The sequence below is a fragment of the Saccoglossus kowalevskii genome, chromosome 17 (assembly GCF_978046115.1).
Source record: "Saccoglossus kowalevskii chromosome 17, keSacKowa6.1, whole genome shotgun sequence".
Taxonomy (NCBI): Eukaryota; Metazoa; Hemichordata; class Enteropneusta; family Harrimaniidae; genus Saccoglossus; species Saccoglossus kowalevskii.
Window position 1 is genome coordinate 6,727,078 of NC_140657.1, and position 17,322 is coordinate 6,744,399.

Consider the following 17,322-nt stretch of genomic DNA (forward strand, 5'->3'; position numbering starts at 1 on the left):
TTACGTTTTCGAACTTTTGACTATGGAACCCGTCAATATAATATCATATGTAACATTGCCAAACGAATCCACAAACTTTGCAATCGCTTTTCATGACTTTGTAAGCAGTTTGTCTTCGATTTTCGGTTCGCAGTTGCGATAATCTGCTTACATATCGGGAATTTTCTAGACATATACTTAATGGTTTCGAAATTTAACTGCGGGGTTGGCATTCCAATGACTTAGGTTATATATACATGCAACTCCGCCAACGTTTAGAACGCTTTTATCAACTTTGCATGCTGTTTCTATCATCTTTATGGTCAGTCAGCTCATGTGATACTCTGCTAATATAGGCTGTTTTCATCTCGCTTTTATTCATTTGTGTGACTTTACAATTGCGGGTTTCTATATGCCAACAACTTAGGTCAAACATACAAATACATCTACAAACTTTGTAATCACTTTGCACAACTTTGCGTTCACTTTGTACGACTTTTCACGGTAAGTTAACTGGTCAAACTCCACTATGTGCCGACAGCATCACCATCTTATTCTCCGAAAATAATAGGGAAATTGAAAAATGTTCATGAATTTGAAAACAAGCCTAGATTTCCATGTCTTTCTACTAAAAATGATTAACATCACAGTGAAAAAAAAGATGCACGAACGTTGTCTCATATCTTTGATATGTATGTGATGAAACCAAAAAAAATCCCCAGCTGGTTTTCTCAGGCTGTCTCCATTGCAAGAACTAACCATGCCCGATTGAGCTTAACTTTAAACTTTGTCTCTTCACCTACCCACACTACTGCTTACGTAATTTGAAATATACTCGAATTAGCGACAATTTCATTTTTGAAACTGTTTTAAACTTGATAGCTTTTGTACAAGTAACTTCTTGAATTGACCTTTGACCTCTACATGCTCCGAGTGATAGTACGCTACTTTAACGGCAATATTTACGTTTTCGAACTTTTGACTATGGAACCCGTCAATATAATATCATATGTAACATTGCCAAACGAATCTACAAACTTTGCAATCGCTTTTCATAACTTTGTAAGCAGTTTGTCTTCGATTTTCGGTTCGCAGTTGCGATAATCTGCTTACATATCGGGAATTTTCTAGACATATACTTAATGTTTTCGAAATTTAACTGCGGGGTTGGCATTCCAATGACTTAGGTTATATATACATGCAACTCCGCCAACGTTTAGAACGCTTTTATCAACTTTGCATGCTGTTTCTATCATCTTTATGGTCAGTCAGCTCATGTGATACTCTGCTAATATAGGCTGTTTTCATCTCGCTTTTATTCATTTGTGTGACTTTACAATTGCGGGTTTCTATATGCCAACAACTTAGGTCAAACATACAAATACATCTACAAACTTTGTAATCACTTTGCACAACTTTGCGTTCACTTTGTACGACTTTTCACGGTAAGTTAACTGGTCAAACTCCACTATGTGCCGACAGCGTCACCATCTTGTTCTCCGAAAATAATAGGGAAATTGAAAAATGTTCATGAATTTGAAAACAAGCCTAGATTTCCATGTCTTTCTACTAAAAATGATTAACATCACAGTGAAAAAAAAGATGCACGAACGTTGTCTCATATCTTTGATATGTATGTGATGAAACCAAAAAAAATCCGCAGCTGGTTTTCTCAGGCTGTCTCCATTGCAAGAACTAACCATGCCCGATTGAGCTTAACTTTAAACTTTGTCTCTTCACCTACCCACACTACTGCTTACGTAATTTGAAATATACTCGAATTAGCGACAATTTCATTTTTGAAACTGTTTTAAACTTAATAGCTTTTGTACAAGTAACTTCTTGAATTGACATATGACCTCTACATGCTCCGAGTGATAGTACGCTACTTTAACGGCAATGTGCGAAATATGTATTTACGTTTTCGAACTTTTGACTATGGAACCCGTCAATATAATATCATATGTAACATTGCCAAACGAATCTACAAACTTTGCAATCGCTTTTCATAACTTTGTAAGCAGTTTGTCTTCGATTTTCGGTTCGCAGTTGCGATAATCTGCTTACATATCGGGAATTTTCTAGACATATACTTAATGTTTTCGAAATTTAACTGCGGGGTTGGCATTCCAATGACTTAGGTTATATATACATGCAACTCCGCCAACGTTTTGAACGCTTTTATCAACTTTGCATGCTGTTTCTATCATCTTTACGGTCAGTCAGCTCATGTGATACACTGCTAATATAGGCTGTTTTCATCTCGCTTTTATTCATTTGTTTGACTTTACAATTGCGGGTTTCTATATGCCAACAACTTAGGTCAAACATACAAATACATCTACAAACTTTGTAATCACTTTGCACAACTTTGCGTTCACTTTGTACGACTTTTCACGGTAAGTTAACTGGTCAAACTCCACTATGTGCCGACAGCGTCACCATCTTGTTCTCCGAAAATAATAGGGAAATTGAAAAATGTTCATGAATTTGAAAACAAGCCTAGATTTCCATGTCTTTCTACTAAAAATGATTAACATCACAGTGAAAAAAAAGATGCACGAACGTTGTCTCATATCTTTGATATGTATGTGATGAAACCAAAAAAAATCCCCAGCTGGTTTTCTCAGGCAGTCTCCCATGCAAGAACTAACCATGCCCGATTGAGCTTAACTTTAAACTTTGTCTCTTCACCTACCCACACTACTGCTTACGTAATTTGAAATATACTCGAATTAGCGACTATTTCATTTTTGAAACTGTTTTAAACTTGATAGCTTTTGTACAAGTAACTTCTTGAATTGACCTTTGACCTCTACATGCTCCGAGTGATAGTACGCTACTTTAACGGCAATGTGCGAAATATGTATTTACGTTTTCGAACTTTTGACTATGGAACCCGTCAATATAATATCATATGTAACATTGCCAAACGAATCTACAAACTTTGCAATCGCTTTTCATAACTTTGTAAGCATTTTGTCTTCGATTTTCGGTTCGCAGTTGCGATAATCTGCTTACATATCGGGAATTTTCTAGACATATACTTAATGTTTTCGAAATTTAACTGCGGGGTTGGCATTCCAATGACTTAGGTTATATATACATGCAACTCCGCCAACGTTTTGAACGCCTTTATCAACTTTGCATGCTGTTTCTATCATCTTTATGGTCAGTCAGCTCATGTGATACTCTGCTAACATAGGCTGTTTTCATCTCGCTTTTATTCATTTGTTTGACTTTACAATTGCGGGTTTCTATATGCCAACAACTTAGGTCAAACATACAAATACATCTACAAACTTTGTAATCACTTTGCACAACTTTGCGTTCACTTTGTACGACTTTTCACGGTAAGTTAACTGGTCAAACTCCACTATGTGCCGACAGCGTCACCAACTTGTTCTCCGAAAATAATAAGGAAATTGAAAAATGTACATGAATTTGAAAACAAGCCTAGATTTCCATGTCTTTCTACTAAAAATGATTAACATCACAGTGAAAAAAAAGATGCACGAACGTTGTCTCATATCTTTGATATGTATGTGATGAAACCAAAAAAAATCCCCAGCTGGTTTTCTCAGGCAGTCTCCCATGCAAGAACTAACCATGCCCGATTGAGCTAAACTTTAAACTTTGTCTCTTCACCTACCCACACTACTGCTTACGTAATTTGAAATATACTCGAATTAGCGACTATTTCATTTTTGAAACTGTTTTAAACTTGATAGCTTTTGTACAAGTAACTTCTTGAATTGACCTTTGACCTCTACATGCTCCGAGTGATAGTTCGCTACTTTAACGGCAATGTGCGAAATATGTATTTACGTTTTCGAACTTTTGACTATGGAACCCGTCAATATAATATCATATGTAACATTGCCAAACGAATCTACAAACTTTGCAATCGCTTTTCATAACTTTGTAAGCATTTTGTCTTCGATTTTCGGTTCGCAGTTGCGATAATCTGCTTACATATCGGGAATTTTCTAGACATATACTTAATGTTTTCGAAATTTAACTGCGGGGTTGGCATTCCAATGACTTAGGTTATATATACATGCAACTCCGCCAACGTTTTGAACGCTTTTATCAACTTTGCATGCTGTTTCTATCATCTTTACGGTCAGTCAGCTCATGTGATACACTGCTAATATAGGCTGTTTTCATCTCGCTTTTATTCATTTGTTTGACTTTACAATTGCGGGTTTCTATATGCCAACAACTTAGGTCAAACATACAAATACATCTACAAACTTTGTAATCACTTTGCACAACTTTGCGTTCACTTTGTACGACTTTTCACGGTAAGTTAACTGGTCAAACTCCACTATGTGCCGACAGCGTCACCATCTTGTTCTCCGAAAATAATAGGGAAATTGAAAAATGTTCATGAATTTGAAAACAAGCCTAGATTTCCATGTCTTTCTACTAAAAATGATTAACATCACAGTGAAAAAAAAGATGCACGAACGTTGTCTCATATCTTTGATATGTATGTGATGAAACCAAAAAAAATCCCCAGCTGGTTTTCTCAGGCAGTCTCCCATGCAAGAACTAACCATGCCCGATTGAGCTTAACTTTAAACTTTGTCTCTTCACCTACCCACACTACTGCTTACGTAATTTGAAATATACTCGAATTAGCGACTATTTCATTTTTGAAACTGTTTTAAACTTGATAGCTTTTGTACAAGTAACTTCTTGAATTGACCTTTGACCTCTACATGCTCCGAGTGATAGTACGCTACTTTAACGGCAATGTGCGAAATATGTATTTACGTTTTCGAACTTTTGACTATGGAACCCGTCAATATAATATCATATGTAACATTGCCAAACGAATCTACAAACTTTGCAATCGCTTTTCATAACTTTGTAAGCATTTTGTCTTCGATTTTCGGTTCGCAGTTGCGATAATCTGCTTACATATCGGGAATTTTCTAGACATATACTTAATGTTTTCGAAATTTAACTGCGGGGTTGGCATTCCAATGACTTAGGTTATATATACATGCAACTCCGCCAACGTTTTGAACGCCTTTATCAACTTTGCATGCTGTTTCTATCATCTTTATGGTCAGTCAGCTCATGTGATACTCTGCTAACATAGGCTGTTTTCATCTCGCTTTTATTCATTTGTTTGACTTTACAATTGCGGGTTTCTATATGCCAACAACTTAGGTCAAACATACAAATACATCTACAAACTTTGTAATCACTTTGCACAACTTTGCGTTCACTTTGTACGACTTTTCACGGTAAGTTAACTGGTCAAACTCCACTATGTGCCGACAGCGTCACCAACTTGTTCTCCGAAAATAATAAGGAAATTGAAAAATGTACATGAATTTGAAAACAAGCCTAGATTTCCATGTCTTTCTACTAAAAATGATTAACATCACAGTGAAAAAAAAGATGCACGAACGTTGTCTCATATCTTTGATATGTATGTGATGAAACCAAAAAAAATCCCCAGCTGGTTTTCTCAGGCAGTCTCCCATGCAAGAACTAACCATGCCCGATTGAGCTAAACTTTAAACTTTGTCTCTTCACCTACCCACACTACTGCTTACGTAATTTGAAATATACTCGAATTAGCGACTATTTCATTTTTGAAACTGTTTTAAACTTGATAGCTTTTGTACAAGTAACTTCTTGAATTGACCTTTGACCTCTACATGCTCCGAGTGATAGTTCGCTACTTTAACGGCAATGTGCGAAATATGTATTTACGTTTTCGAACTTTTGACTATGGAACCCGTCAATATAATATCATATGTAACATTGCCAAACGAATCTACAAACTTTGCAATCGCTTTTCATAACTTTGTAAGCATTTTGTCTTCGATTTTCGGTTCGCAGTTGCGATAATCTGCTTACATATCGGGAATTTTCTAGACATATACTTAATGTTTTCGAAATTTAACTGCGGGGTTGGCATTCCAATGACTTAGGTTATATATACATGCAACTCCGCCAACGTTTTGAACGCTTTTATCAACTTTGCATGCTGTTTCTATCATCTTTACGGTCAGTCAGCTCATGTGATACACTGCTAATATAGGCTGTTTTCATCTCGCTTTTATTCATTTGTTTGACTTTACAATTGCGGGTTTCTATATGCCAACAACTTAGGTCAAACATACAAATACATCTACAAACTTTGTAATCACTTTGCACAACTTTGCGTTCACTTTGTACGACTTTTCACGGTAAGTTAACTGGTCAAACTCCACTATGTGCCGACAGCGTCACCATCTTGTTCTCCGAAAATAATAGGGAAATTGAAAAATGTTCATGAATTTGAAAACAAGCCTAGATTTCCATGTCTTTCTACTAAAAATGATTAACATCACAGTGAAAAAAAAGATGCACGAACGTTGTCTCATATCTTTGATATGTATGTGATGAAACCAAAAAAAATCCCCAGCTGGTTTTCTCAGGCAGTCTCCCATGCAAGAACTAACCATGCCCGATTGAGCTTAACTTTAAACTTTGTCTCTTCACCTACCCACACTACTGCTTACGTAATTTGAAATATACTCGAATTAGCGACTATTTCATTTTTGAAACTGTTTTAAACTTGATAGCTTTTGTACAAGTAACTTCTTGAATTGACCTTTGACCTCTACATGCTCCGAGTGATAGTACGCTACTTTAACGGCAATGTGCGAAATATGTATTTACGTTTTCGAACTTTTGACTATGGAACCCGTCAATATAATATCATATGTAACATTGCCAAACGAATCTACAAACTTTGCAATCGCTTTTCATAACTTTGTAAGCATTTTGTCTTCGATTTTCGGTTCGCAGTTGCGATAATCTGCTTACATATCGGGAATTTTCTAGACATATACTTAATGTTTTCGAAATTTAACTGCGGGGTTGGCATTCCAATGACTTAGGTTATATATACATGCAACTCCGCCAACGTTTTGAACGCCTTTATCAACTTTGCATGCTGTTTCTATCATCTTTATGGTCAGTCAGCTCATGTGATACTCTGCTAACATAGGCTGTTTTCATCTCGCTTTTATTCATTTGTTTGACTTTACAATTGCGGGTTTCTATATGCCAACAACTTAGGTCAAACATACAAATACATCTACAAACTTTGTAATCACTTTGCACAACTTTGCGTTCACTTTGTACGACTTTTCACGGTAAGTTAACTGGTCAAACTCCACTATGTGCCGACAGCGTCACCAACTTGTTCTCCGAAAATAATAAGGAAATTGAAAAATGTACATGAATTTGAAAACAAGCCTAGATTTCCATGTCTTTCTACTAAAAATGATTAACATCACAGTGAAAAAAAAGATGCACGAACGTTGTCTCATATCTTTGATATGTATGTGATGAAACCAAAAAAAATCCCCAGCTGGTTTTCTCAGGCAGTCTCCCATGCAAGAACTAACCATGCCCGATTGAGCTAAACTTTAAACTTTGTCTCTTCACCTACCCACACTACTGCTTACGTAATTTGAAATATACTCGAATTAGCGACTATTTCATTTTTGAAACTGTTTTAAACTTGATAGCTTTTGTACAAGTAACTTCTTGAATTGACCTTTGACCTCTACATGCTCCGAGTGATAGTTCGCTACTTTAACGGCAATGTGCGAAATATGTATTTACGTTTTCGAACTTTTGACTATGGAACCCGTCAATATAATATCATATGTAACATTGCCAAACGAATCTACAAACTTTGCAATCGCTTTTCATAACTTTGTAAGCATTTTGTCTTCGATTTTCGGTTCGCAGTTGCGATAATCTGCTTACATATCGGGAATTTTCTAGACATATACTTAATGTTTTCGAAATTTAACTGCGGGGTTGGCATTCCAATGACTTAGGTTATATATACATGCAACTCCGCCAACGTTTTGAACGCTTTTATCAACTTTGCATGCTGTTTCTATCATCTTTACGGTCAGTCAGCTCATGTGATACACTGCTAATATAGGCTGTTTTCATCTCGCTTTTATTCATTTGTTTGACTTTACAATTGCGGGTTTCTATATGCCAACAACTTAGGTCAAACATACAAATACATCTACAAACTTTGTAATCACTTTGCACAACTTTGCGTTCACTTTGTACGACTTTTCACGGTAAGTTAACTGGTCAAACTCCACTATGTGCCGACAGCGTCACCATCTTGTTCTCCGAAAATAATAGGGAAATTGAAAAATGTTCATGAATTTGAAAACAAGCCTAGATTTCCATGTCTTTCTACTAAAAATGATTAACATCACAGTGAAAAAAAAGATGCACGAACGTTGTCTCATATCTTTGATATGTATGTGATGAAACCAAAAAAAATCCCCAGCTGGTTTTCTCAGGCAGTCTCCCATGCAAGAACTAACCATGCCCGATTGAGCTTAACTTTAAACTTTGTCTCTTCACCTACCCACACTACTGCTTACGTAATTTGAAATATACTCGAATTAGCGACTATTTCATTTTTGAAACTGTTTTAAACTTGATAGCTTTTGTACAAGTAACTTCTTGAATTGACCTTTGACCTCTACATGCTCCGAGTGATAGTACGCTACTTTAACGGCAATGTGCGAAATATGTATTTACGTTTTCGAACTTTTGACTATGGAACCCGTCAATATAATATCATATGTAACATTGCCAAACGAATCTACAAACTTTGCAATCGCTTTTCATAACTTTGTAAGCATTTTGTCTTCGATTTTCGGTTCGCAGTTGCGATAATCTGCTTACATATCGGGAATTTTCTAGACATATACTTAATGTTTTCGAAATTTAACTGCGGGGTTGGCATTCCAATGACTTAGGTTATATATACATGCAACTCCGCCAACGTTTTGAACGCCTTTATCAACTTTGCATGCTGTTTCTATCATCTTTATGGTCAGTCAGCTCATGTGATACTCTGCTAACATAGGCTGTTTTCATCTCGCTTTTATTCATTTGTTTGACTTTACAATTGCGGGTTTCTATATGCCAACAACTTAGGTCAAACATACAAATACATCTACAAACTTTGTAATCACTTTGCACAACTTTGCGTTCACTTTGTACGACTTTTCACGGTAAGTTAACTGGTCAAACTCCACTATGTGCCGACAGCGTCACCAACTTGTTCTCCGAAAATAATAAGGAAATTGAAAAATGTACATGAATTTGAAAACAAGCCTAGATTTCCATGTCTTTCTACTAAAAATGATTAACATCACAGTGAAAAAAAAGATGCACGAACGTTGTCTCATATCTTTGATATGTATGTGATGAAACCAAAAAAAATCCCCAGCTGGTTTTCTCAGGCAGTCTCCCATGCAAGAACTAACCATGCCCGATTGAGCTAAACTTTAAACTTTGTCTCTTCACCTACCCACACTACTGCTTACGTAATTTGAAATATACTCGAATTAGCGACTATTTCATTTTTGAAACTGTTTTAAACTTGATAGCTTTTGTACAAGTAACTTCTTGAATTGACCTTTGACCTCTACATGCTCCGAGTGATAGTTCGCTACTTTAACGGCAATGTGCGAAATATGTATTTACGTTTTCGAACTTTTGACTATGGAACCCGTCAATATAATATCATATGTAACATTGCCAAACGAATCTACAAACTTTGCAATCGCTTTTCATAACTTTGTAAGCATTTTGTCTTCGATTTTCGGTTCGCAGTTGCGATAATCTGCTTACATATCGGGAATTTTCTAGACATATACTTAATGTTTTCGAAATTTAACTGCGGGGTTGGCATTCCAATGACTTAGGTTATATATACATGCAACTCCGCCAACGTTTTGAACGCTTTTATCAACTTTGCATGCTGTTTCTATCATCTTTACGGTCAGTCAGCTCATGTGATACACTGCTAATATAGGCTGTTTTCATCTCGCTTTTATTCATTTGTTTGACTTTACAATTGCGGGTTTCTATATGCCAACAACTTAGGTCAAACATACAAATACATCTACAAACTTTGTAATCACTTTGCACAACTTTGCGTTCACTTTGTACGACTTTTCACGGTAAGTTAACTGGTCAAACTCCACTATGTGCCGACAGCGTCACCATCTTGTTCTCCGAAAATAATAGGGAAATTGAAAAATGTTCATGAATTTGAAAACAAGCCTAGATTTCCATGTCTTTCTACTAAAAATGATTAACATCACAGTGAAAAAAAAGATGCACGAACGTTGTCTCATATCTTTGATATGTATGTGATGAAACCAAAAAAAATCCCCAGCTGGTTTTCTCAGGCAGTCTCCCATGCAAGAACTAACCATGCCCGATTGAGCTTAACTTTAAACTTTGTCTCTTCACCTACCCACACTACTGCTTACGTAATTTGAAATATACTCGAATTAGCGACTATTTCATTTTTGAAACTGTTTTAAACTTGATAGCTTTTGTACAAGTAACTTCTTGAATTGACCTTTGACCTCTACATGCTCCGAGTGATAGTACGCTACTTTAACGGCAATGTGCGAAATATGTATTTACGTTTTCGAACTTTTGACTATGGAACCCGTCAATATAATATCATATGTAACATTGCCAAACGAATCTACAAACTTTGCAATCGCTTTTCATAACTTTGTAAGCATTTTGTCTTCGATTTTCGGTTCGCAGTTGCGATAATCTGCTTACATATCGGGAATTTTCTAGACATATACTTAATGTTTTCGAAATTTAACTGCGGGGTTGGCATTCCAATGACTTAGGTTATATATACATGCAACTCCGCCAACGTTTTGAACGCCTTTATCAACTTTGCATGCTGTTTCTATCATCTTTATGGTCAGTCAGCTCATGTGATACTCTGCTAACATAGGCTGTTTTCATCTCGCTTTTATTCATTTGTTTGACTTTACAATTGCGGGTTTCTATATGCCAACAACTTAGGTCAAACATACAAATACATCTACAAACTTTGTAATCACTTTGCACAACTTTGCGTTCACTTTGTACGACTTTTCACGGTAAGTTAACTGGTCAAACTCCACTATGTGCCGACAGCGTCACCAACTTGTTCTCCGAAAATAATAAGGAAATTGAAAAATGTACATGAATTTGAAAACAAGCCTAGATTTCCATGTCTTTCTACTAAAAATGATTAACATCACAGTGAAAAAAAAGATGCACGAACGTTGTCTCATATCTTTGATATGTATGTGATGAAACCAAAAAAAATCCCCAGCTGGTTTTCTCAGGCAGTCTCCCATGCAAGAACTAACCATGCCCGATTGAGCTAAACTTTAAACTTTGTCTCTTCACCTACCCACACTACTGCTTACGTAATTTGAAATATACTCGAATTAGCGACTATTTCATTTTTGAAACTGTTTTAAACTTGATAGCTTTTGTACAAGTAACTTCTTGAATTGACCTTTGACCTCTACATGCTCCGAGTGATAGTTCGCTACTTTAACGGCAATGTGCGAAATATGTATTTACGTTTTCGAACTTTTGACTATGGAACCCGTCAATATAATATCATATGTAACATTGCCAAACGAATCTACAAACTTTGCAATCGCTTTTCATAACTTTGTAAGCATTTTGTCTTCGATTTTCGGTTCGCAGTTGCGATAATCTGCTTACATATCGGGAATTTTCTAGACATATACTTAATGTTTTCGAAATTTAACTGCGGGGTTGGCATTCCAATGACTTAGGTTATATATACATGCAACTCCGCCAACGTTTTGAACGCTTTTATCAACTTTGCATGCTGTTTCTATCATCTTTACGGTCAGTCAGCTCATGTGATACACTGCTAATATAGGCTGTTTTCATCTCGCTTTTATTCATTTGTTTGACTTTACAATTGCGGGTTTCTATATGCCAACAACTTAGGTCAAACATACAAATACATCTACAAACTTTGTAATCACTTTGCACAACTTTGCGTTCACTTTGTACGACTTTTCACGGTAAGTTAACTGGTCAAACTCCACTATGTGCCGACAGCGTCACCATCTTGTTCTCCGAAAATAATAGGGAAATTGAAAAATGTTCATGAATTTGAAAACAAGCCTAGATTTCCATGTCTTTCTACTAAAAATGATTAACATCACAGTGAAAAAAAAGATGCACGAACGTTGTCTCATATCTTTGATATGTATGTGATGAAACCAAAAAAAATCCCCAGCTGGTTTTCTCAGGCAGTCTCCCATGCAAGAACTAACCATGCCCGATTGAGCTTAACTTTAAACTTTGTCTCTTCACCTACCCACACTACTGCTTACGTAATTTGAAATATACTCGAATTAGCGACTATTTCATTTTTGAAACTGTTTTAAACTTGATAGCTTTTGTACAAGTAACTTCTTGAATTGACCTTTGACCTCTACATGCACCGAGTGATAGTACGCTACTTTAACGGCAATGTGCGAAATATGTATTTACGTTTTCGAACTTTTGACTATGGAACCCGTCAATATAATATCATATGTAACATTGCCAAACGAATCTACAAACTTTGCAATCGCTTTTCATAACTTTGTAAGCATTTTGTCTTCGATTTTCGGTTCGCAGTTGCGATAATCTGCTTACATATCGGGAATTTTCTAGACATATACTTAATGTTTTCGAAATTTAACTGCGGGGTTGGCATTCCAATGACTTAGGTTATATATACATGCAACTCCGCCAACGTTTTGAACGCCTTTATCAACTTTGCATGCTGTTTCTATCATCTTTATGGTCAGTCAGCTCATGTGATACTCTGCTAATATAGGCTGTTTTCATCTCGCTTTTATTCATTTGTTTGACTTTACAATTGCGGGTTTCTATATGCCAACAACTTAGGTCAAACATACAAATACATCTACAAACTTTGTAATCACTTTGCACAACTTTGCGTTCACTTTGTACGACTTTTCACGGTAAGTTAACTGGTCAAACTCCACTATGTGCCGACAGCGTCACCAACTTGTTCTCCGAAAATAATAAGGAAATTGAAAAATGTACATGAATTTGAAAACAAGCCTAGATTTCCATGTCTTTCTACTAAAAATGATTAACATCACAGTGAAAAAAAAGATGCACGAACGTTGTCTCATATCTTTGATATGTATGTGATGAAACCAAAAAAAATCCCCAGCTGGTTTTCTCAGGCAGTCTCCCATGCAAGAACTAACCATGCCCGATTGAGCTAAACTTTAAACTTTGTCTCTTCACCTACCCACACTACTGCTTACGTAATTTGAAATATACTTGAATTAGCGACTATTTCATTTTTGAAACTGTTTTAAACTTGATAGCTTTTGTACAAGTAACTTCTTGAATTGACCTTTGACCTCTACATGCTCCGAGTGATAGTTTGCTACTTTAACGGCAATGTGCGAAATATGTATTTACGTTTTCGAACTTTTGACTATGGAACCCGTCAATATAATATCATATGTAACATTGCCAAACGAATCTACAAACTTTGCAATCGCTTTTCATAACTTTGTAAGCATTTTGTCTTCGATTTTCGGTTCGCAGTTGCGATAATCTGCTTACATATCGGGAATTTTCTAGACATATACTTAATGTTTTCGAAATTTAACTGCGGGGTTGGCATTCCAATGACTTAGGTTATATATACATGCAACTCCGCCAACGTTTTGAACGCTTTTATCAACTTTGCATGCTGTTTCTATCATCTTTACGGTCAGTCAGCTCATGTGATACACTGCTAATATAGGCTGTTTTCATCTCGCTTTTATTCATTTGTTTGACTTTACAATTGCGGGTTTCTATATGCCAACAACTTAGGTCAAACATACAAATACATCTACAAACTTTGTAATCACTTTGCACAACTTTGCGTTCACTTTGTACGACTTTTCACGGTAAGTTAACTGGTCAAACTCCACTATGTGCCGACAGCATCACCATCTTGTTCTCCGAAAATAATAGGGAAATTGAAAAATGTTCATGAATTTGAAAACAAGCCTAGATTTCCATGTCTTTCTACTAAAAATGATTAACATCACAGTGAAAAAAAAGATGCACGAACGTTGTCTCATATCTTTGATATGTATGTGATGAAACCAAAAAAAATCCCCAGCTGGTTTTCTCAGGCTGTCTCCATTGCAAGAACTAACCATGCCCGATTGAGCTTAACTTTAAACTTTGTCTCTTCACCTACCCACACTACTGCTTACGTAATTTGAAATATACTCGAATTAGCGACAATTTCATTTTTGAAACTGTTTTAAACTTAATAGCTTTTGTACAAGTAACTTCTTGAATTGACATATGACCTCTACATGCTCCGAGTGATAGTACGCTACTTTAACGGCAATGTGCGAAATATGTATTTACGTTTTCGAACTTTTGACTATGGAACCCGTCAATATAATATCATATGTAACATTGCCAAACGAATCTACAAACTTTGCAATCGCTTTTCATAACTTTGTAAGCAGTTTGTCTTCGATTTTCGGTTCGCAGTTGCGATAATCTGCTTACATATCGGGAATTTTCTAGACATATACTTAATGTTTTCGAAATTTAACTGCGGGGTTGGCATTCCAATGACTTAGGTTATATATACATGCAACTCCGCCAACGTTTTGAACGCTTTTATCAACTTTGCATGCTGTTTCTATCATCTTTACGGTCAGTCAGCTCATGTGATACACTGCTAATATAGGCTGTTTTCATCTCGCTTTTATTCATTTGTTTGACTTTACAATTGCGGGTTTCTATATGCCAACAACTTAGGTCAAACATACAAATACATCTACAAACTTTGTAATCACTTTGCACAACTTTGCGTTCACTTTGTACGACTTTTCACGGTAAGTTAACTGGTCAAACTCCACTATGTGCCGACAGCGTCACCAACTTGTTCTCCGAAAATAATAAGGAAATTGAAAAATGTACATGAATTTGAAAACAAGCCTAGATTTCCATGTCTTTCTACTAAAAATGATTAACATCACAGTGAAAAAAAAGATGCACGAACGTTGTCTCATATCTTTGATATGTATGTGATGAAACCAAAAAAAATCCCCAGCTGGTTTTCTCAGGCAGTCTCCCATGCAAGAACTAACCATGCCCGATTGAGCTAAACTTTAAACTTTGTCTCTTCACCTACCCACACTACTGCTTACGTAATTTGAAATATACTCGAATTAGCGACTATTTCATTTTTGAAACTGTTTTAAACTTGATAGCTTTTGTACAAGTAACTTCTTGAATTGACCTTTGACCTCTACATGCTCCGAGTGATAGTTCGCTACTTTAACGGCAATGTGCGAAATATGTATTTACGTTTTCGAACTTTTGACTATGGAACCCGTCAATATAATATCATATGTAACATTGCCAAACGAATCTACAAACTTTGCAATCGCTTTTCATAACTTTGTAAGCATTTTGTCTTCGATTTTCGGTTCGCAGTTGCGATAATCTGCTTACATATCGGGAATTTTCTAGACATATACTTAATGTTTTCGAAATTTAACTGCGGGGTTGGCATTCCAATGACTTAGGTTATATATACATGCAACTCCGCCAACGTTTTGAACGCTTTTATCAACTTTGCATGCTGTTTCTATCATCTTTACGGTCAGTCAGCTCATGTGATACACTGCTAATATAGGCTGTTTTCATCTCGCTTTTATTCATTTGTTTGACTTTACAATTGCGGGTTTCTATATGCCAACAACTTAGGTCAAACATACAAATACATCTACAAACTTTGTAATCACTTTGCACAACTTTGCGTTCACTTTGTACGACTTTTCACGGTAAGTTAACTGGTCAAACTCCACTATGTGCCGACAGCGTCACCAACTTGTTCTCCGAAAATAATAAGGAAATTGAAAAATGTACATGAATTTGAAAACAAGCCTAGATTTCCATGTCTTTCTACTAAAAATGATTAACATCACAGTGAAAAAAAAGATGCACGAACGTTGTCTCATATCTTTGATATGTATGTGATGAAACCAAAAAAAATCCCCAGCTGGTTTTCTCAGGCAGTCTCCCATGCAAGAACTAACCATGCCCGATTGAGCTAAACTTTAAACTTTGTCTCTTCACCTACCCACACTACTGCTTACGTAATTTGAAATATTCTCGAATTAGCGACTATTTCATTTTTGAAACTGTTTTAAACTTGATAGCTTTTGTACAAGTAACTTCTTGAATTGACCTTTGACCTCTACATGCTCCGAGTGATAGTTCGCTACTTTAACGGCAATGTGCGAAATATGTATTTACGTTTTCGAACTTTTGACTATGGAACCCGTCAATATAATATCATATGTAACATTGCCAAACGAATCTACAAACTTTGCAATCGCTTTTCATAACTTTGTAAGCATTTTGTCTTCGATTTTCGGTTCGCAGTTGCGATAATCTGCTTACATATCGGGAATTTTCTAGACATATACTTAATGTTTTCGAAATTTAACTGCGGGGTTGGCATTCCAATGACTTAGGTTATATATACATGCAACTCCGCCAACGTTTTGAACGCTTTTATCAACTTTGCATGCTGTTTCTATCATCTTTACGGTCAGTCAGCTCATGTGATACACTGCTAATATAGGCTGTTTTCATCTCGCTTTTATTCATTTGTTTGACTTTACAATTGCGGGTTTCTATATGCCAACAACTTAGGTCAAACATACAAATACATCTACAAACTTTGTAATCACTTTGCACAACTTTGCGTTCACTTTGTACGACTTTTCACGGTAAGTTAACTGGTCAAACTCCACTATGTGCCGACAGCATCACCATCTTGTTCTCCGAAAATAATAGGGAAATTGAAAAATGTTCATGAATTTGAAAACAAGCCTAGATTTCCATGTCTTTCTACTAAAAATGATTAACATCACAGTGAAAAAAAAGATGCACGAACGTTGTCTCATATCTTTGATATGTATGTGATGAAACCAAAAAAAATCCCCAGCTGGTTTTCTCAGGCTGTCTCCATTGCAAGAACTAACCATGCCCGATTGAGCTTAACTTTAAACTTTGTCTCTTCACCTACCCACACTACTGCTTACGTAATTTGAAATATACTCGAATTAGCGACAATTTCATTTTTGAAACTGTTTTAAACTTAATAGCTTTTGTACAAGTAACTTCTTGAATTGACATATGACCTCTACATGCTCCGAGTGATAGTACGCTACTTTAACGGCAATGTGCGAAATATGTATTTACGTTTTCGAACTTTTGACTATGGAACCCGTCAATATAATATCATATGTAACATTGCCAAACGAATCTACAAACTTTGCAATCGCTTTTCATAACTTTGTAAGCAGTTTGTCTTCGATTTTCGGTTCGCAGTTGCGATAATCTGCTTACATATCGGGAATT